At 35.8% G+C, this 20,031-nt stretch overlaps 1 protein-coding gene across 47 annotated transcripts in view; it reads right to left on the bottom strand.

Moving 5' to 3' along the window:
* The window catches only part of LOC111044278 (muscleblind-like protein 1), a 586,938-nt gene that overhangs the window by 151,004 nt on the left and 415,903 nt on the right, over window positions 1-20,031 (bottom strand). For 17 of the 47 annotated variants that reach the window (XM_039424178.1, XM_039424185.1, XM_039424173.1 and 14 more), the window contains one exon: window positions 1,070-1,116. The exons of 29 other annotated variants lie outside the window; for them this stretch is intronic. The gene's annotated coding sequence lies outside the window, so the exon portion shown is untranslated. Of the gene's footprint in view, window positions 1-1,069; window positions 1,117-15,439; window positions 15,485-20,031 lie in introns of all 47 variants that reach the window. One more of the 47 variants, XM_039424181.1, reaches the window with a different exon arrangement.

Raw genomic sequence — 20,031 nt, 5'->3', positions numbered from 1 at the left:
TTTCGGGTGTGCAATGATTTTTAGGGAGCGATGGAGTTTTCTTCATGTTAATGAAATACCCCACTCTCTTAAACTAACTAAAGAAATCGCTATACTTAGTAAATCTGGATCATGCATTACAAAACGTGAGAAAACGTTGAAAATTGAAAGATGTCTCGATCATGTATTACCGAGCAGGTTAAATTTATAATTGGATTAAATAAAAAAGGACATAGAGACAATATAATAATTGATTATGGATCTAGTGTATTCTGAATTCCAGGATTTTAAAGGAATTGAATATAACATACACATGAAATACGTATGATACCCACATAAATTATTGCTATCGCTAATATTGTTTGTTAATTTTATGGATTCACTGAATAAATTGAGGTTTTCAAGATATGCTCCTACCTAAAATTGGAAATACCAAAAAGTTTACTCTTAGTTAATAATATGTGAGTCGTAAGTCGGAGTAAATCATAACTGAAGAGACAATTTGTAGAAAGACCTACTAATAACTGAAGCTGTGAGTGTTACCATATATGAATTGATGCTAATGGAAACATTCCTGATGGAGCCCCTGCGTTGTCTCTCAATCAAGGAGGCTAAAAGAGGTCAAATCGAAATGACTTGATGATGTGGCTTTGTTAACGACCAAATTGAATGCTCAGTGGCCACTAACAGAGCCACTTGAAATAGAGGTGATGTCTCGCCCACATAATAAGCTACTAACAATTACACTGTGACAAGCACTCAAAAAAACATTATTCCTCTTTGAATATGAGATCAGCTTAACAAACTGACTTGATTCCTTAACAACCAGGTTTTATCATGAAATATGCTGATGAGTCATCTTTATTCAAATTATATGCGTAAATTGATTAACTAGTGTGTTATAATTACTTTTAAAAAAATTCTAAACTCAATTTCTGTAGAAATTTGTCCACCACTAGATTCAACAATATAGAATGTTTGAATAAATTCTGGAAGCTTTAATTTGGAGTATTTCAATAATTGCCTCCATACAATGATATGAAATGCATGAATTATGGATTAAGTATGATCAGATAAGGGTTGGACTCACAGTGATGCCAACTATCCGATTCAGCACATTTGTAGAGATGATCTCACCTGAAAAATAGAACAGGAACATGAAAAAGGGGTTGAGAGGTGAGAGAAGTGTACTGTATACTGTAAAAGAGGTGAGACAAGTGTACTGTATACTGGATTAGAATCGTGATGGAAATGGAATATTCAAGATTTGAAAGTGATCAGAACGAGAAGAAAAACATCAGAAATTCGGATTGACATGAAGTACAGATGCATGCACGATACACAAACAGTGTTCTAGTGAATCCAAGGTAGTAACAAACTGGAGCAGTAAATTAAACGGCAATTACATTTCAGCATGCATAATAATAGATGCACTGTGGCTGGTACAGAGGGTTGCACTGTGCACCGACTCCAGTAACACACACAATGTTATTCGTCTTCCGATTATACGATCCACATCAACTGAAGGGTTAATGCATTTGACAAACACATTTTATTGCCTCCCCTCCCCTCCGGCAGTATCACAATCAAAACACAAGTTATTGCTTTGTTTTTGAGTTCCAACTCGAACCAAGGCTCATACAATGAGCGGCTCAGAGGCTCACAGCGCACACGATGACAATAACTTGCACACAATATAGCCACTTTCAAACATATATTGGCTCACTATTTTCAAACTCAAAAAACTACAGCTAATGATGAGGTACGTTGTGTTCACAACTAACTCAAAGTTTACTTCAAAAGATAGCTTACCACATGGCTGTATAATTACTAAATGTGTGTAATTGATAAACGTAGCTTATAATTACTGATTGCGATACGTTTGCAATTATTGTGAACAATAAAACGGCTGGATGTTGAGCAACTGTAATCAAAGCATGAGTGTACAATACACAATCCATCGAGGTGTTCAGTGATATGTATACAAACACAGTAATTTGTTCTGCATGATATCAAAATCACCTCTTATCCTCAATATCATCTTCATTGGACAGAAGACAACCGGTGAATTTCCATTCAATTAGACTACAGCCATTTCCATTCATTATGTGTGGATATTTGTAGTGGAATTCATCTAATGTGATCCATTGGATATGAGTCAAACACGTTCTTCGAAGATAATAGCAATGAATATCCAGCTGCAATAACTTTTAACTCTGAACAGGGAGTATCTCAGGAAATGTAGGGCATAATAACGATAATGATGAAGAACCTCAAATAACTCAGTAAATAAAGCAGGAAATCTAGTTGAAAGGACGGTTATCAAACAGACAGAATATAAAAAAGCTCTTGAATACAGCGTCAATCACCGAGCATTCGTTATACGGAGGATATTCTGGTTTATTTACAAGCCTGTGAGAGAGCACACATACTCTTGTTATGGAGCTCACACTGAACCAAAGTGTTTGATTTGGCTTTATACATGAACTATTGCAGTCCGTGAACTACAGTCTACAAAAGCAGAATGCCGATCCTCTCATTTATTACGATAGAAAACAGATTTTGGTTATGCTGATGAATTTCGAATTAATTTTAAACATTAAACTTTTTAATACATCGATGTGGATAATAGTGGAAAGCGAAACATATTTAATAATAATAATTTCAAATTAGAGAAATAGCCGAAGAAGCATTGCAAAAGAGTCCAATGTGGAGAATACGGTTTTTGGGAAAATATTGTGTCAAGATGAAAAAGTGTCAAGTAAATCTTCCATTGAAAAATATTACAACGTTTTGATCATAGACTAAGTACTCCAAAAACCAAGATTATGAAAAGAAGAAACAGGGATGCTTCATTTGCTAATATTAGCAAAAACTGTTTTATACGATAATGGTGTGGTGGAGCCTGGTAAGGCCCTGGTCCAGGGGATGCAGGCATGTTAAACACGTTGTTGAAAACTGAGCGCAGCTGTGTACATCACACATCCAACATCCACCCACATTCATGCTTGCTAAATCACTGGCTATTTTTGAATTGTGGATGTAAACAATTTCACAGTTGTTGAACGAACATGAAAGATGAAAATTTAAATAACCGTCGAATTGTGTGAACTGGAAAGCACTTTCCTAAAAAAATAATGAAATTGGACCTTGCTACTAATAATACTGTAGTTTGAAACGTATGAGTCATTATCACACATGAATGTTTAGAAAATCTTCAATATTGAGAAATTTCCTTCCAAAGATTTCACTAGTTCTGTTAGAAAAACAAAATTAAATTGTCTAGGCCTTTATTCCAGATCTGATGTTCAGTTGAATACAGGAATTATTTATTTTTCCAAACTAGAAACTCTTCCTTGCATCAACTTCGAATAGCAGAAAACCTACAATTCAACTCGATCTGGCTAAAATTGAAGACAGAAGAAAAGAAGAATCATGTGGCTACACATTCAGTTCCAAGTCTTTTAAACGAGAAGAGTTGAAAAAAGTCAGGACCACAACTTTTTCCCATTTTCTCTTCTGAAACTTATTTTCTTTTGAAGAAGGCAGATGCGAAGTTCCGGAAGCAAGTTTGACGTTTATTTAACAAAAGAATTCTGAATCGGGTAGACTCGTTACTGAAGCCGTAACACGCTGTACATATTTTCGCTCTTCTATTTAATATGTACATCACGATATTGAAATTGAGTTTCTTAGAAGGAATGTTCTACTGCCAAACAAATTCTTCCAAGAAAACTTCATTTTTTATTACTGACAAAAAATTCAAGTTTGATGGAGAGTCCACGAAATTTGAATAATTCATGAAATATGGCCTACAGAAAACACCGACAATAAAGTTCCGTGCTGAGTTCATCCAATGCAAAGAAGAAACCAATAAATTGAGTTTTGGTCTCTTAAAACAATATGAAAGAAACAGCTCTTGGTCGAATAAAATGCAAATCAAATGAATTATTTTTCTTTTTAATTAAAAAAAAAACAGAGAAAACGTCAACATTTTATGATGAAAATGCTTAGAAAGCTTGATTCTATAAATCTCAGAGAATTATCCTACTGCGTCATATGAAATAAAATGTTTTTACTTAGAAATGTAATCATTATTAGCAGTACGATAATCTTTGAAGTTCAAGAAAAATCCTACCACATACAGAAAAAAATAATATGATGAATAACTAATAGCTATATTATAGTTTTAACTTCGACAGGAATCTCTAAAGGTGCGTACAGATTTACGCGCCGCGAACATGAGCAATTCACTTTTTATCAGCTGATGCCAAGCTTTTTATATCTGTATCTTACCGTTTCTGTAAAAATACAGATATAATCAGCTGATTAAAAGTGAATTGCTCATGTTCACGGCGCGTATATCTGTACGCACCTTAAATTACAGTCTTGATATGAGTTTATTCTGTACGTTAATGCAGAATCAGGTTCCCGTTCAATCTAATATGGAGAGTTCAATGTCATTCGAGGAATTAGTTACTGTTTCTACTCTGCCACTGTAATTATTGTAAGATATGAAAAGCAAGCATTAAATGACACTAGACAAGGAATTAAACGAACAGGCGCCTGGGAGGAGCGAGTGAAGTTCTCTTCAATTCCGGTAGCCTAGTTAGACGACTATTTAGATTGGAACGTGGGCTCAATAGTGTATGGGCCGAAATAAGGATGATGACAGGGCATTGAATGCAAACTAACTTGATGTATAGCTGCAGCCCCCGCCGCCCCACCCAACTCCCGCCTCCGCTAACGATGTGGAGGCGGCAAAATTGAAATAAGCGGTCGCAGCAGGAAGCCGCCAGTTGTCGTGTGCTCGTCTTCACCTCCTCCGCCCCTCCACACCGGTTAATAATCATTATAATAATACCCGACTACGTAACCGAGTTCGACACAATTGGTGTACAACCATTAACGAGAACAGTGTCAATTCACTGTCGTCAAAGTACTGCCATGCCACCAGACTTCAAAGCACTCAATTACTTTACTCTGAATTGGTGGAGAAGAATTAGTCTACTTGTAATTCTTTGCAACACTTACTACTCACTGGAAAAAGCTATTAAACGCTAACAAGTGTCCTCTCTTGGATCTTGACACTACTGCTTCAAATTCTAAGGTACAATTAGAGTATGAAATACAAATATAGTACAGTATTCTGAAAAACAATAGTTCGGTAATTTAGTAAGAAAGGTAATTGAACTTTCAATCGAGGAATTCGAAGTTTTGGTGGTGATTATGGAGGAAGAAATTTCAATTGATTAAATCTGCTCCGAATCAGGATTTACAAGGTGCGGCAGGAACGATTAAGCAGTTTGTTTCCATTGTCACATCAGCTGTGATAAAGTTACAAATTTCCACATGGTCTGTTTTTGTTTCTTAGTTAACCCCATTTCAGTAGCCAACATGATTTGGACCGGTGCTCATCGTGGTTTTGCCGTTCGCGCTTATTATGAGAACAATAAATCTGTGATCGCTACACAACGAGCTTTTCGACGACAGTTCAACATTCCACGCAACAACGCCGTTCCGAATGCAAACACAATTCGGTCATGGATTCGGCAGATGGATGGATCTGAGCATTTGCGACTTTTTTCTTTGGGGATATCTGAAGGAAAGGGTTTTCAAAGGCCGCCCTCACACTCTAGCAATGTTGAAACGCAACCAACCAGCTCAAGTATGCAACAGAAGCACTCCACAAAAATATCCACCACTGTTCTGGGAATTCGGCGATGCGCATATAACAAACACAACGAAGACAAGAAAAACTCCACAAATAATAAATCAGGATGATCGATTTGCAAAAACGATTTGATAATATTATGGCACAGTATTCGTGTCACCCTCCTACAATACAATAATTTAAGGTTGGAGTTACTCCGTCCACAAGAGAATTCATCACATTCAATCTTGGATTTCTCCTCTGGAAAAATGTCAGTAGCATCCAGCAACTAACTGATTTGCATTCTTCTAATGATAAAGAATATTATAATTTCATTTCAATTTCAGTAGCTTCAGTAACGATTTTCAGAAAATTGTTTCAAATAAAAACTTGTAAACTGAGTTGTATATTCCTAGAAATATGATAAATGTTCAGTACATTATCATCCATAATACACAAATCATAAGAATAATTGACAAAAAAATCTATTATTGAATGAACACACCACCCGTATAAAATAGGATGAATAATTAATTAAAAACAAGAAAAATATCAAAATATCAAGGGTTTAAAAACCCTTCTCCATCAATACAACAAATTATAATTGGAAGAGTTCTGTAACTTTCAATCACAGAAGATAGATGAAAAAGGAAATATCCTTCATTTTCTTTCTCATGTGGGATTTCATTTTCATTTATCATATATCACAATTTCAAATATGTTGATTTGTCTACAATACTTAATAATGAAACTTTTTATAAGTCTCAATCAAATGATTATGAAGTTCTCTTATAAGATAATGGGGAAGAATAATCAGTGAAATCGAAAACAGAAAATTAACATATAGTCTGGGCGCAAATGTCATTCCGTGGTCATTTTTAAGTAACAGCCGTGGAAGATGTATCAATTTCTTCGTTAGGTCTAGCATAATAAGGATCGTGATGATAATGAGTCAATCACAGACAAACACCTCGGAAACAAGATGGCCGCCAAAATTTTCAGGGGTTTGCTATATCGCTTGTATTTCAATAACCGTTCGAGATATTCAACCGTTTTTTTTAGACAAAAATATTTTTAAAATTTTCCTCTTCAATTTTTGATTCATAAAATTTTCCTCTAAAACGCATATTTTTTAGTTATAACCTTCAAAAGCCCAAAACAATTTTATTCTAAATTTGTTCAAATTTAATTCCATCATAACTTTCTTTGTGCAAGAGATACAACTATATTTTAAATCATGTGATTTCGACTTATCATCATCACGATCCTTATTATCCTAGACCTAACGGAGAAATTGAGACATCTTCCACAGCTGTTACTTAAAAATGACTACGGAGTGCCTTATTCATGACATTTGCGCCCGGACTAATATTATACAATCTGTAAAATGAATTATAGACAAAATGAAAACAGTGTGAAATGAATTGAAATTCCATACAAATGCTCTCGTTTATATGAATCATCTGATGAAGTAGGATAGGAACTTTTCAACTCGTTTGCCTCACTGAATCTAAAATTGATGCTGGGATGTTCATATAATATTTATTTTTAAACGCTTCAACTCAGTACTGTAATAAACACGGAACATCAATTACTAGAAGCATCAGAACCCAATTTTAAGAGCAGCAATAAAATAAAATTTGAAATAAATAAATGAAAAAGATCTGGCTCTTCTATTATTAACAACTCTATTTTTCCAGATAAGAGAGGGAGATGATGGAATTTACGACTTTCCAACATTTCCTTGGAATTAAAAAATTCTAATTTCACCCTCATTAATCACTCTACAAAATGAAAACAGCAGCAAGAGCAGAGCAGAGCAGAACAGAACGTGGGCAGTCTGCGCCACACCAATTTATGGCTGGCTGATGGGTCGCCCGTCGCCCGTCGCCAACAACAAATCGCTACTGCTTTCGTTTCAAGTTCGACACAGATTACATGCACACAAATTAAAAAATCAAATACAGATAAATTGAGCACCGCTTTGAAACAAAATGAAAATTTATTTTTCTTTCAGAAGAGATGTCCGACGATTTATGGAGTAGAATAAAGGCCCAAATTGAGGATTTTTTTAAATTGAACTTGTAAATTAACATGAGCCCAAATTCTTTGTTCGGGGATAATCTGGTCTCTCAGAAAAAAAAATCAAATCAAAATTTTTTTATTCACAATACAAACAGTTGAGGGTCCTGTTAAACCCAAAGGTTTTTCGGCGGGTGCCCAGTTACAGGAAAAAAATGAGTTACAAAAGATAAATAAACTTGGACAAAAAAAATATTACACTTCAAAGATTTCAAGTGAAAATGAAAGAAAACTAATGCAAAATGAAAAAATAAAATAAGAAATATACATCAGATTTTGATACAGAATTAATAAAAAAAGGGAAAAATGAAAATTTATTAGAAAGGAATGAAATAATAAGGAAAAGGGAAAAAATTTTTACACAAGTAATAGTACATTTTTATCGTTGGGGCAGGCGGCAGTGACAATAAAAGGAAAATTTCAAAACTTCTGCCAGCAAAAATTGAAAAATTATAATAATGTATTGTAATAATGTTTGAAGAAATCGAACTTTTCTAAATGAGAATATTATAATGTTTTAATGATAAGCTTCTTGAAGAGAACAATTAAAATTCTTCTGTTTTAATAGTCAATCTCGTTTGAAATAATAGCCAATCTGCAAGATTCCAAAATTTACGGTTGATCAACTCTCATCATTTGCTTACATGATTTAGTAACACAACAATCGGATACATAATTTGGAAATCTTGTAGAGTATGTAAATCTTACCCTTTCTAGTACAGTATGTAAGGATTTCAAAGAACAATTAGCAATTCATGATCAACAACACTAATAAAGGGTTCTTTTTTCAAGCACTGTTCCAAAAGTTTGTTTTTATGATAATGTCAGATAAACGGTCAATCATCTTATCACCTCACCTAATGGAACTGAATAAAATTTGCTTCAATAATCAGCCAAATAGAGTATTCAAGTGGTGTATTCAGCCAGCTACACATTTGATAAGCAAATTATGTGAATATGTAGAGATAATAGACAAATCAAATGGGTCGGAGTATCTACAAAGTGGTTTAGTTTGAGCTATGCAAATTACAATAGGACAACATAGAAACAACCCTTAGATTTATGAAAAATAATTTCGAAGAACTTCTTTGGTGCGTATTTCCAACTGCAAATCTACGTAAAGTAAGACAATAGTTTTGGTTTCTTGTGTACGAGCGTTTGTTAGTTTATTTGCAAAATTTATTTGGAATCGAAATCCAAGAAAATGTAATTATTTGGAACACCACATTAAGCAGACAGGAATAGTCCTAATAAACCTTTTGGCCACCAAATAAGCCTACAGAAATAATTCATTAATGCACTTTGAAACCAAACTTTCGATATCATAGTGGATGTTACAGAATTGATTTGAAGTTATTGTTCAACTTCACATTGGAAGTTTGGTTTTATATTAAAAGTACAATAATATACATATATATATGTAGAATATATCGTACAGTACTATGACAGCACACTCGAATCTGAACCGCGAGTTGTAAGCCTTGGGATTTGTTTTTATTCTGGATGATGCCAACTTGAGCTTTTTGTTTGAGGTTGGGTTAGGGGAGATGATTAAAATATTAAACGTCCATGCCTATCGGCGGGATTCGAATCCACGACCAGGAAGAGCTAGCAGACTGAAGTGCAAGGCCTCCTAAGTCGTCTCGACTAATTAAGCTTTACAATTTGGCCATCAAAACAGGATTGAAACGAGGTTCTGCCGAGTTGTTTTCACTGATTATTTTCATATCTAGTGAAGATTATAATAATGAATATGTATTTTTGACAGTTGAAGGAATAACAACAGTAGGCCTATTCTCAGTTGTGGCTCTTCTTTGGCTATGGTTGCTGAATAAAACAACCCAGATCAAGGACAACACTTTCCACGGCGGGAAGAGCCAGCCGCTTTAAAAATCGATACTTTTGTGCTGTGCATGTTAAGAGGATATCGGCGAGGGTGATATTTCATTAGTATTGCGTTTGGATGATTGAATGCTGACGTCAGCTGGCAGGGGTGGATGGAGTCGCCTCCTAGTAAGTCGTCATCGTCGCTGGGGTCTTTGTTGCCCCCTCCTCCACTTTCCACGGGGGAAACATGGCGCCAACACCACTCACGATGATTGACTTAGCCCGCGCTATCAAAATGGAATTATATTGTTCCTCGACTGTGCAGCAGCAGCAGCAGCACACTCTTGCTAGGTATGACAGTCAAGGAAAGGGGTTGCGGAGGGGGGGTAAGAGAGGGACTTGATTTATTGCTGGCTATGTGCGCCGCCGCCGCCATTGTGCCGTGTCGACCCCACTTTCAAATTACTCAAATTATACAACACGCAGTTAGGACGCCGGCTTGACCCTTCCTTCAGATGAGCACCAATGCAAGCGAAAGCCATATTCCGGTGCACTGAATGCACCAGCATATGTGCATCTCTCTCATTCCCAAGTATTTGAGACCGTTACCAATCATAAACAAAGATTACAGTAAGTTTTATCATCTTAATACTCTTGGGACCGTTCTCAAAGAAGCAGCAACTAATAACAAATCCGAACGTCTAAGGGCCAAGCCACATGAAGCATTTTAGACGAGTCGAGAGGGCAGGAAGCTCTCTGATTGGCTGATTATCAGCCGATTTCCGAACGCCAACCCAATCAGCAATCGGAAAGCTTCTTGTCGGTCGTGCCGCCTGAAAAGACGACTCGTGTGGCTTGGCCCTTATTGTTGCTTTCTAGACAATCAAAACGTGCTTGGTTACAGGAAGGTTCAAGTGAATTGAGGATTATAAAGAAAAAGAGTGGGAATTGAACCAAATACTCCACTCTTAGTGATTTTTTGATCAATAGAATAATGCAATTATTCTGCATAATGCAAAAAGTATCCCTGTTCAGTACAAGATATCGGTATAGTACAGTAGTCATATCAGCTCATTGGTTTCATGATGTGAGCTACGAATATCATGTATATCATTGATAGTTTATGATAAAATTTTCCAATAGATCAATTGATTTTAAAACTTTAGATATATCCCTTTCCTACATGAAATACGCAGCATGATTTTTGGCTATTCAACAAGTCATTTGATGAAAAATCAAGATTTTTCTGAAAATCAAGATCATAACAAACATATGCAGCTCTAACTCAGCACTTCTCGAAATAAGAGTCCAGTTTCAAATATATTCTACTAGCCGTCAGGCTCGCTTCGCTCGCCATATCCGTCTAGCAAGGGGGCTCCGCCCCCTGGACCCCCGACTGGATCGACCAAGAATGAAATCAGCAGGCTCGCTTCGCTCGCCTGCATTTTTCATTTGAGCATTTTTATCATATGTTAGTCGGGGGGCAGACTAAACGTCTGGCTAAACGGATATGGCGAGCGAAGCGAGCCTGACGGCTAGTAATATAATATTCCGAGGATTTAAATAGCAGTGCCCAATCAATTTTTCCGCGATAAATGCATTTAAATCTTCAACTTGGTGCCAATATAACAAAGTCAACTCAACTTAATGCCAATCTTACCAAATTATTAATTTAGTTGCCAGTTAACAACTGTTTCGAAGAGGTATCTAGATTATAGTTCTATAGTAACATATGATATGGAAATTTCAATTATAATTATGAGATTGAGAGAAGAAGAATATACATGCTACAAGACGAACTTTAAACCCTTAAAAACAACCCTTAGAGTTAAAATATTGCCAAAAGTTTTTTTAGTGCGCCTCTAAATGGCCAACTGAACATACCTACCAAATTTGAACGTTTTTGGTCCGGTAGATTTTTAGTACTGCGAGTGAGTGAGTGAGTGAGTGAGTGAGTCAGTCAGTCAGTCAGTGAGTGAGTGCCATTTCGCTTTTATATATATAGAAAGTAGAAAGATGGAGTGAAGAAAGATTCGCGAATTTTCATCAATGAGATACAGTACTGACTTTTGGATGATTCAAATTTATCAACTCACCATAATCTGTTTTGTACTTCACTTATCTCATTATATGTATTATACTAGCCTTCAGGCTCGCTTCGCTCGCCATATCCGTCTAGCAAGGGGGCGGATCGTCCAAAAATGAGATCAGCGGGCTCGCTTCGCTCGCCTGCATGTAGACCTCAGCGGAACCTCTGTAACGAATTCTTGACCCCCGACTGGATTGTCCAAAAATGAGATCAGCGGGCTCGCTTCGCTCGCCTGCATGTAGACCTCAGCGGAACCTCTGTACCGAATTTGAACGTATTATGTCAATTTGATCACGAAAAACACCTTTTACTATATCGGCGTATCTTTGGCGAACAAAATTCTTCCACCTCAGCTAAACCTGTGTACTGAATTTTTTTAAATATATTTCCATCAATTATTGAAAAAGGTGAGGAAACGCAGAAAAGCTGAGAAAACGCTAATTTTGGGCGTATCTTTGGTGTTATTTCAAATACCTTCTAACACAACTTTATTGCACCCCAGCTAAGCTTCTGAAGAAAAGTTGAACATTTTCTGTTCATTTGTTCTCGATAAAGCTGAGAAAGCGCAAAAAAACGCTGGAAAATGCAGATTTTGGGCGTATCTTTGGCGTTATTTCAAATTCCTCCTAACACAACATTATTGCACCCCAGCTGAGCTTCTGTAGTAAATTTGAACATTTTCTGTTTATTTGTTCTCGATAAAGCTGAGAAAACGCTAAAAAACGCAGACTTTGGGCATATCTTTGGAAATTTTTCCAAATTCGTTCTTATTGCACCTCTAAAGGGCCAACTGAACACACCTACCAAATTTGAAATGTTATATCATATTTTTATCATATGTTAGGACGTTCCAGTCGGGGGTCCAGACTAAACGTCTGGCTAAACGGATATGGCGAGCGAAGCGAGCCTGACGGCTAGTAATATAATATTTCCAGGAATAGCTCTGATTGAAGTAGCAGTACCCAATCAATTTTTCCGCGATAAATCAGGACCTCCTAAATGGGTATTTAGAAGGTACTGGATAAATTGGTATTTAGGAGGTCCTGGATAAATGCATTTCAATCTTCAACTTGGTGCCAACCTAACAAAGTCAATTCAACTTAATACCAACCTGACAAAATTTTTAATTTAGTTACCAGAACAACTGTTTCGAAGAAGTACTCTCTCTAGATTATATATAGTTCTATATAAACATATGGTATGGACATTTCAATTATAATTTTAAGATATTAGAATAAGAAGAATATACATGCTGAAAGACGAACTTTAAACTCTTAAAAACCACCCTTAGAGTTAAAATATCGCCAAAAGATTTCTTAGTGCGCTCTAAAGGGCCAACTGAACATACCTACCAAATTTGAATGTTTTTGGTCCGGTAGATTTTTTGTTCTGCGAGTGAGTGAGTGAGTGAGTGAGTCAGTCAGTGAGTGAGTGCCATTTCGCTTTTATATATATATATATATATATATATATATATATAGATTGGATGATTCAAATTTATCAACTCACCATAATCAGTTTTGTACTTCACTTATCTCATTATATATGTATTATATTTCTCATTACATATACAGTATTTTCAACATATTCAGGACTATAGACGATTTGGATAAAAAATTATGAATGATTAGACTTTCTAGTCATTTGTTATAGAGCTTATGTGCAAAGAGCATGTAGAATGATAAGCGAATAACACTTTCAATAATATGCAGTATTATGAAGCTCTTTATCAATTATAGATACATGTGCCATATGTCTGAATTTAACAGGAAAATGATGGAGAGCCTACCGGGATGTGTAACGAAAATTTAGTGTTTGAAGCAAGCTTATTTTGCGTGATAAATCAATCTAGCCGTTTTCATAATGGCTGCACGCTGCATGTGAGCCGTAGGCCTGGAAATCAGAGAATATAGAATAACTTATTACATTCTATACTCTCTGCTCGAAATACGATGCCGCCACATCCATTATGTTTGTTACTCGGATGCAATATTCATTAGAATCGATAATATATTTCGATAGCAAGTACCAGAAAGGCATATGCGCGTTGCTTGCAGCGTGTTAATGCGTCGAAAACAGTATCGGCTATTGAATATTGATGAGCGCCAGCTTCTATTTCATAACTGACAATATTATGATAAACCAAAGTATTAAATTCCAATATTGGAATTCACGGGGGCACTCACGATGAATTCTCCTACACATTTTCCCAGTGGACATAATGATAAAGTGAGACCGCGGCCGTATTCATAAACGAATTTTATAAGAACGAGCTTAGGCAAGTTCCATTTGGTTGCCTAGCCACCAAGAACAAGATTATAGTTCTGATTGCATCCTGCTATTGGTCGTTATCTATACAAGACTACATAATCATCATACTTGGTTAAATTTATTTATTTGTGGACAGAATCACAAATCATATAAATATGATTAGGAAGGAACAACAGGCTCGGCCCAAATCTATTCCATTCCCAAATTTTGATAAATTAATGAATGTCCAAAAAATAGGTTATGTTTCTACTGTAAAACGTTCAAGTTCAATTTTCGTCAAAAAATATAAATAAGCTAAACATTTTGAATTTAGAGAAATTAAAACACCAAACTATATTTAAATAACACTTAATTATCACTTCATATTGGATTAATCAAGTTATTTTATAAAATTTTGAACCCAAAAATACACACAACTTCTCTCACTTTAAGTTCTTGAAAATCGTTTATAAATACGAACCTAATGTTGAATAAACTTTTGCTCAAGAATTAAATTGATGCTTGGGTTTATTTGGATCACTTGCTGGAATGGAGAACTACCATATTTGAAAGATCATATTATTATACAACTTTCTTCGACAATTGAGAAATATATATTATAATATCTTATATTATTACATGCTTTCTTATATTATAACATGTTATTATTATAATTTTTAATAATTGTTGAGTTGAAGAAAACGTTGAATAATTTATTCAAATGATAGATTGAGTTAATTTCAATCTGTAAATATTTTTACGATCGATAATTCTATCATTCTCAATGTTTTTTAGAGCTAGCTCGTTTGAATCCATTTCCCTCTTTTGGATTCATAGAGTAGTCTATACATTAATATAATGTACTGTAAAGTACAGTACAGTACATCTGTGCACAGTAATATTCGATAAAAAATGAAACGTAATATGAAAGCTGACATGAATGAAAATGATTGAAAATTTCGTAGAAAATTAGTTTATTATGAAATGAAAATGATTTAACAAGGTACTTTAGAATAAACTGAACTTGGAAGTTGGAAGGAATAAATGTCATGCTTTAGTACAATTCTGTTCAATATCCGACATATTGACTGCTGTTTTGCAAGATAACTGATCATAATTAATTACACAAGTGACAATACCGTCGATTTGGACCCAATTCTCAGACGTCCATCAAATCAGGCTTAATTCGAATTCCCCAGGGCAATTAGATAATCTCTTAAATAACAATGCGATTCATACTATTGTGGAATTAATCCATATACATGATTATGTTGTAGATTCGAATCTAATAATCTAAATCTAATTCTAATCTAATGGTAGACTACTATAATCAAGTACAGCATTTCAGCTACATCTTCCATTATTATCTCACGATGGTTGACTACCACTCTTGATAAACAATTTGTAGAACTCATTGACACAACTACCTTCAAGGCTAGAGTCATTCTGTTCCCTTAACGATTTCAAATTTCAATAACACTAAAAATGTAAGTTTTCCATTCACATGAACGGAGTATTTAGGATGTGAGCGAGCAATCTAAATATTTATTCTCACTTACAATGGAACAGGTAGACAGAATCGAGAGACCAAGATCAAAATTTACCTGTAAAGAAAAAATAAATTTGTGAAAATAGAACATCCATGAATTAACGATTCGAAGCATATCCTATTCATGTAGACCTACAAAAGGACGGCTTATAGGAATTATATACTGGAAATGAAAATAAGGTATTGAATGATAATAGGACAATAGTTGTTTCATTTTCTCAATAAATATAGACAATATAAACATGCTTTATGAATATTGCGAAGTAATCATTTCTACTCGGATGAAAGGTGAAGAGGTATTGTGATTCCAACTAATTCAAGACAATAATTCAGAGTATAACGTACAGCCATAGCCTATTTGGTGAGAATTTTGGTCGAATAGCTGAATCTAGGTGAAGGTAATCGATGACATCGGCAGAAAAGTGCAGTTGTTTCGACAACTGATGGCAAATCGCGTTGTATGGGAGCACTTGGGGTGCGTCGTAAATCAAGCATTTCGAGTACAAGCTCTGCTGGAGGAAGAAGTGAGACAGGAAGATCGTGGCAACTGCACTTCGATTCACAAAGTGGCAAGTGAAAGGAAAGGTATAAAAGCACTGCCTACAGGTGTGCATGTAGGTGTGGTATTTGAGTGTGCTACAGAAAGAAAAGCGAGGGAAAAGAAAAGAAAAAGCAAGGTGAGTGAGAACGAAATTGGGAAACAAAATTGTTAAATGGGTTCACCAGAGTCGAAACGATAGTGCTTGATCCTAAAACGTGGTAGCAGCGCTGATCTCGTCAGATTTGCTCGGATAGGATAGGAGGGCTGATCAAAGACTACGCAACGCCACCCCACCATCAACAAATTCACCAAATCAACTCTTCATCCTTTGAGTGTTTCCATTCTTTTTTCTTTCACTTCCCTCCAATTTTCTTTCTCGATTTCCTCCTTTCTATTTAATTCCCTTTCTATTTCGCGCACCTCTCATCAGCTGCCATTTTGTTTTTTTCACTTAAAAATTTTTATCTCAAGAACGAAATGTTGTATTGATCTGAAATTTGGCATGAATATTTATGCTATAAAGACTCAACTATAAAAAATAAAAAAAAATTTTTTCGTTGAAATTTTTCAAAATGGCGGCCATTTTAAATTTTTGATGGCGAATATCTCGAAAACCGTCCATTTTACAGAAAATTTACAAGAGACAAAAAAGTTAGCAAATTTTTTCACGATTCCAATGATACCTAATTTATTAAGATTGGTCGAAGAATAACAGAGAAATTAATTTTTTTCGTACTGCATGCATGACCACTTTTCACCATTTAAAGATCAATATTAATTTTTTTTTATAATTTCATGAAAACCGTTCTTATTACAGAAATATACAAGAATAACTTTCCTCCAAATTTTATTTTACATTGAAAATATTAATTTCACTCAAATCGGTTCACTGATACTAATGCAGCAATTGCTCAAAATGCCGTCCTTCAACTTGATTACACAGTCTGCACCTTTCAATCATGGACTGTCGAACTGCTATAAAAGCATTTTCATCATCTTGAATGGCACCTGCTGCAGCAACCACTCTTGCCACAAGGTCTTCTTCGTTTTCTACTGGCGTGCTGTAAACAAGGTCTTTCATATGGCCCCAGAAAAAAAAATCTAAAGGGTTGAGGTCAGGTGAACGTGCGGGCCACGGTACTGGTCCACCCCGCCCAATCCACCGCTGACGATAGGTCATGTTCAGAAAGTCCGTAACAACATTTCCGAAATGAGCAGGGGCACCATCATGTTGAAACCAAATATTATATCTGTTTGCAAGAGGCACATCTTCCAAAAGCTCTGGTAGTATGTCTCTTAAAAAAGTAATGTACGTGGGAGAATTCAGACGATTAGGAAGAATGTATGGTCCAATCACGCGATTACCTAAGATACCCGTCCAAACATTCAGCGAAAATCTATGCTGATAACCACGCACTTTGACCTCATGAGGATTGTCTAAGGCCCAGACGTGACTGTTGAAGATTCCTTCTCTTGTAAAGCTGGACTCATCGGTAAATAACACATTTTCTAGAAAATTTGGTTGGATAATGTCTTGCTGAAGAAACCAACGGGCACAGTTTACTCTTGGCTCATAGTCGCGTTCAACCAATGAGTGAACTTTTTGAAAGCGGAAGGGGTGAAGTCTTTCCTTGTTTAGTACACGCCACACAGAAGAAGCACTTGAATTGATTTGCTTTGCAACTGCTCTCGTACTCGTTCTAGGATTGAAATCGAATTTCTGCAATACTTCCTCTTCAAAAGCAACATTTCGAACTGCTCGAGGCCTACCAGCAATTACCCTGTTCCGTTCAAATGAACCAACTTCTCTCAGCCGATTGTGAGTTCTTGTGAACACCTTGTCGGAAGGGAGACGGCGGTTTGGAAATGCAGCTGCATACATTCTTCTTGCTTCGGTCGCATTGCCAAGAGCTGCTCCATACATGAAGTGAATATCGGTGTACTCCAGCGAACTAAATTCCATTACAATAATTACATATTTGTGTAGAAGCAACGTAAGAAAATATTGAAACTGGAAATTTAAGATAGAAATAAGACCTAGGAAACGTGAGACTAAGAAATAGGAAGCACTACATCTGGTTCTTTACTTTTAATGAAACAACAATACTTTTACAAGACAAACATTATCATCTGAAAACCATTGTAAAATCATCTGTTTGCCCATATGGAGCCATACCGAGTTTCAAAGCTTCATCTTAAATACATCTGGAATTAAAAAATTAATATTGATCTTTAAATGGTGAAAAGTGGTCATGCATGCAGTACGAAAAAAAATAATTTCTCTGTTATTCTTCGACCAATCTCAATAAATTAGGTATCATTGGAATCGTGAAAAAATTTGCTAACTTTTTTGTCTCTTGTAAATTTTCTGTAAAATGGACGGTTTTCGAGATATTCGCCATCAAAAATTTAAAATGGCCGCCATTTTGAAAAATTTCAACGAAAAATTTTTTTTTTATTTTTTATAGTTGAGTCTTTATAGCATAAATATTCATGCCAAATTTCAGATCAATACAACATTTCGTTCTTGAGATAAAAATTTTTAAGTGAAAAAAACAAAATGGCAGCTATAAGGATAACCGCTTAGTTTTGGACACTTCAAATATGACATTTGTAGTCTCCTAGCATCCAGGTACAATACCCTAAAATTCTCGACACTACTTCTGAAACACCCTGTATATTAAGATTATTCCTATCGTAACGACCTTGGAAAATTTCTTCAAGACATTTATTTTCAAGTTTGTCAATTTTATTTTACTTTTCGCAATAACGTTACGAATTACGATGCTGGGTTGCACCAAGCATCTAGGTGCATTACTAGGTTCATTAGAATTCTAATTCTGGAACAGTATAAAGCTAAGTGGGTATGATCATAATAGTTGATTTGTATATTCATAAAACAGATTTGAATATTCCAACGGTCGTGACCACAGAGACGCGGTAGAGATGTTGTGTAGAGCACAGACGAGGAAAGGAATTGTAGAATTGAACTTGAATGGAATTTATTTTTTATTTTTATTGAACATTTAATATATATTTGATAGCTGTTAAATTTATTATGATATGATGAAATTTATTTCAATTTAATTAAACAGTTGGTGTAGAGTTGATAGCTATGGTACTATTGCTGTCTGTTGAGACCAGGACTGGAAGCAGCTCCAAGCACCCAAATAAAAGCCAATTCTTTCGTCTTGACATCTATGGAGGGGGCTGTGGGAGGGAGGGTGGCAAGGACTTTGACTTTGAAGCATTGGTCAAAGTTCTAGTTGTGCTCAGAGCCATGGGTAGGGATGAGTAGGGAAGTATTATTTTTAAAGGAAGCCCTGTAATTGTTGATCCGGAGGTTTAGGGCGGTGGTGGTTTCACCTATGTAGAAGGCAGGACAGAAATTGCAGGAAAGGAGGTAGTTGCAATTTTTGGAGATGCAATTACTGGATTGATGGATTTGGTGGGTGTAGTTGGTGATAGGACTGGTAAAGGAGATGGAAGAATCAGTGATAGGACAGGTTTTACAGCGGGGGCATTTGCAAGGTAGGGCACCAGGTGGAGTTGGGAATTCATCAGAGGTGAGTGATTTGTTTTTACTGAAAATTTTCTTGAGGTTGCTTATAAATGAGGGTGGGTGGTTGCTGGAAAAGGTGTTTGATAGAGGGATTGGAGGAGACGACATGGAACAGATCTTTAAGGACAGGTTTGAGGTTTTCAATTCCAGGGATGTAGGTGGTACAGAGCTTTGGAGTTTGTGGGAATTTCTTGTGGTTGGATTGGTGCCAGTTTTGGAGGAGATTTGTTTCTGTAACAAACTTTCAGGATAGTTACATTTCAGGAGAGATTGGTGGAGTTTTTTGAGGTACTGGTCAAGATGGTGGGGATCACTGCAAATTTTTTGGCCTCGGATTGAGAGGGAACGTGGGAGGGATCTTTTGATGTGGTAGGGATGGTAACTCTCAAAGTGTAGGAACTGTTGAGTGTGGGTGGAATTGGTGAAAGTATTGGTGGATAAGGTATTGGAGTTGGAAAGGATTACATTGTCATCTGGGAAGTTGATGGAGGATTCAGAA

Source organism: Nilaparvata lugens, chromosome 3, assembly GCF_014356525.2.
Source record: "Nilaparvata lugens isolate BPH chromosome 3, ASM1435652v1, whole genome shotgun sequence".
NCBI classification, from domain to species: domain Eukaryota; kingdom Metazoa; phylum Arthropoda; class Insecta; order Hemiptera; family Delphacidae; genus Nilaparvata; species Nilaparvata lugens.
The sequence above is the reverse complement of the archived record's forward strand: the minus strand, read 5'-3'. Positions and strand labels throughout refer to the sequence as shown.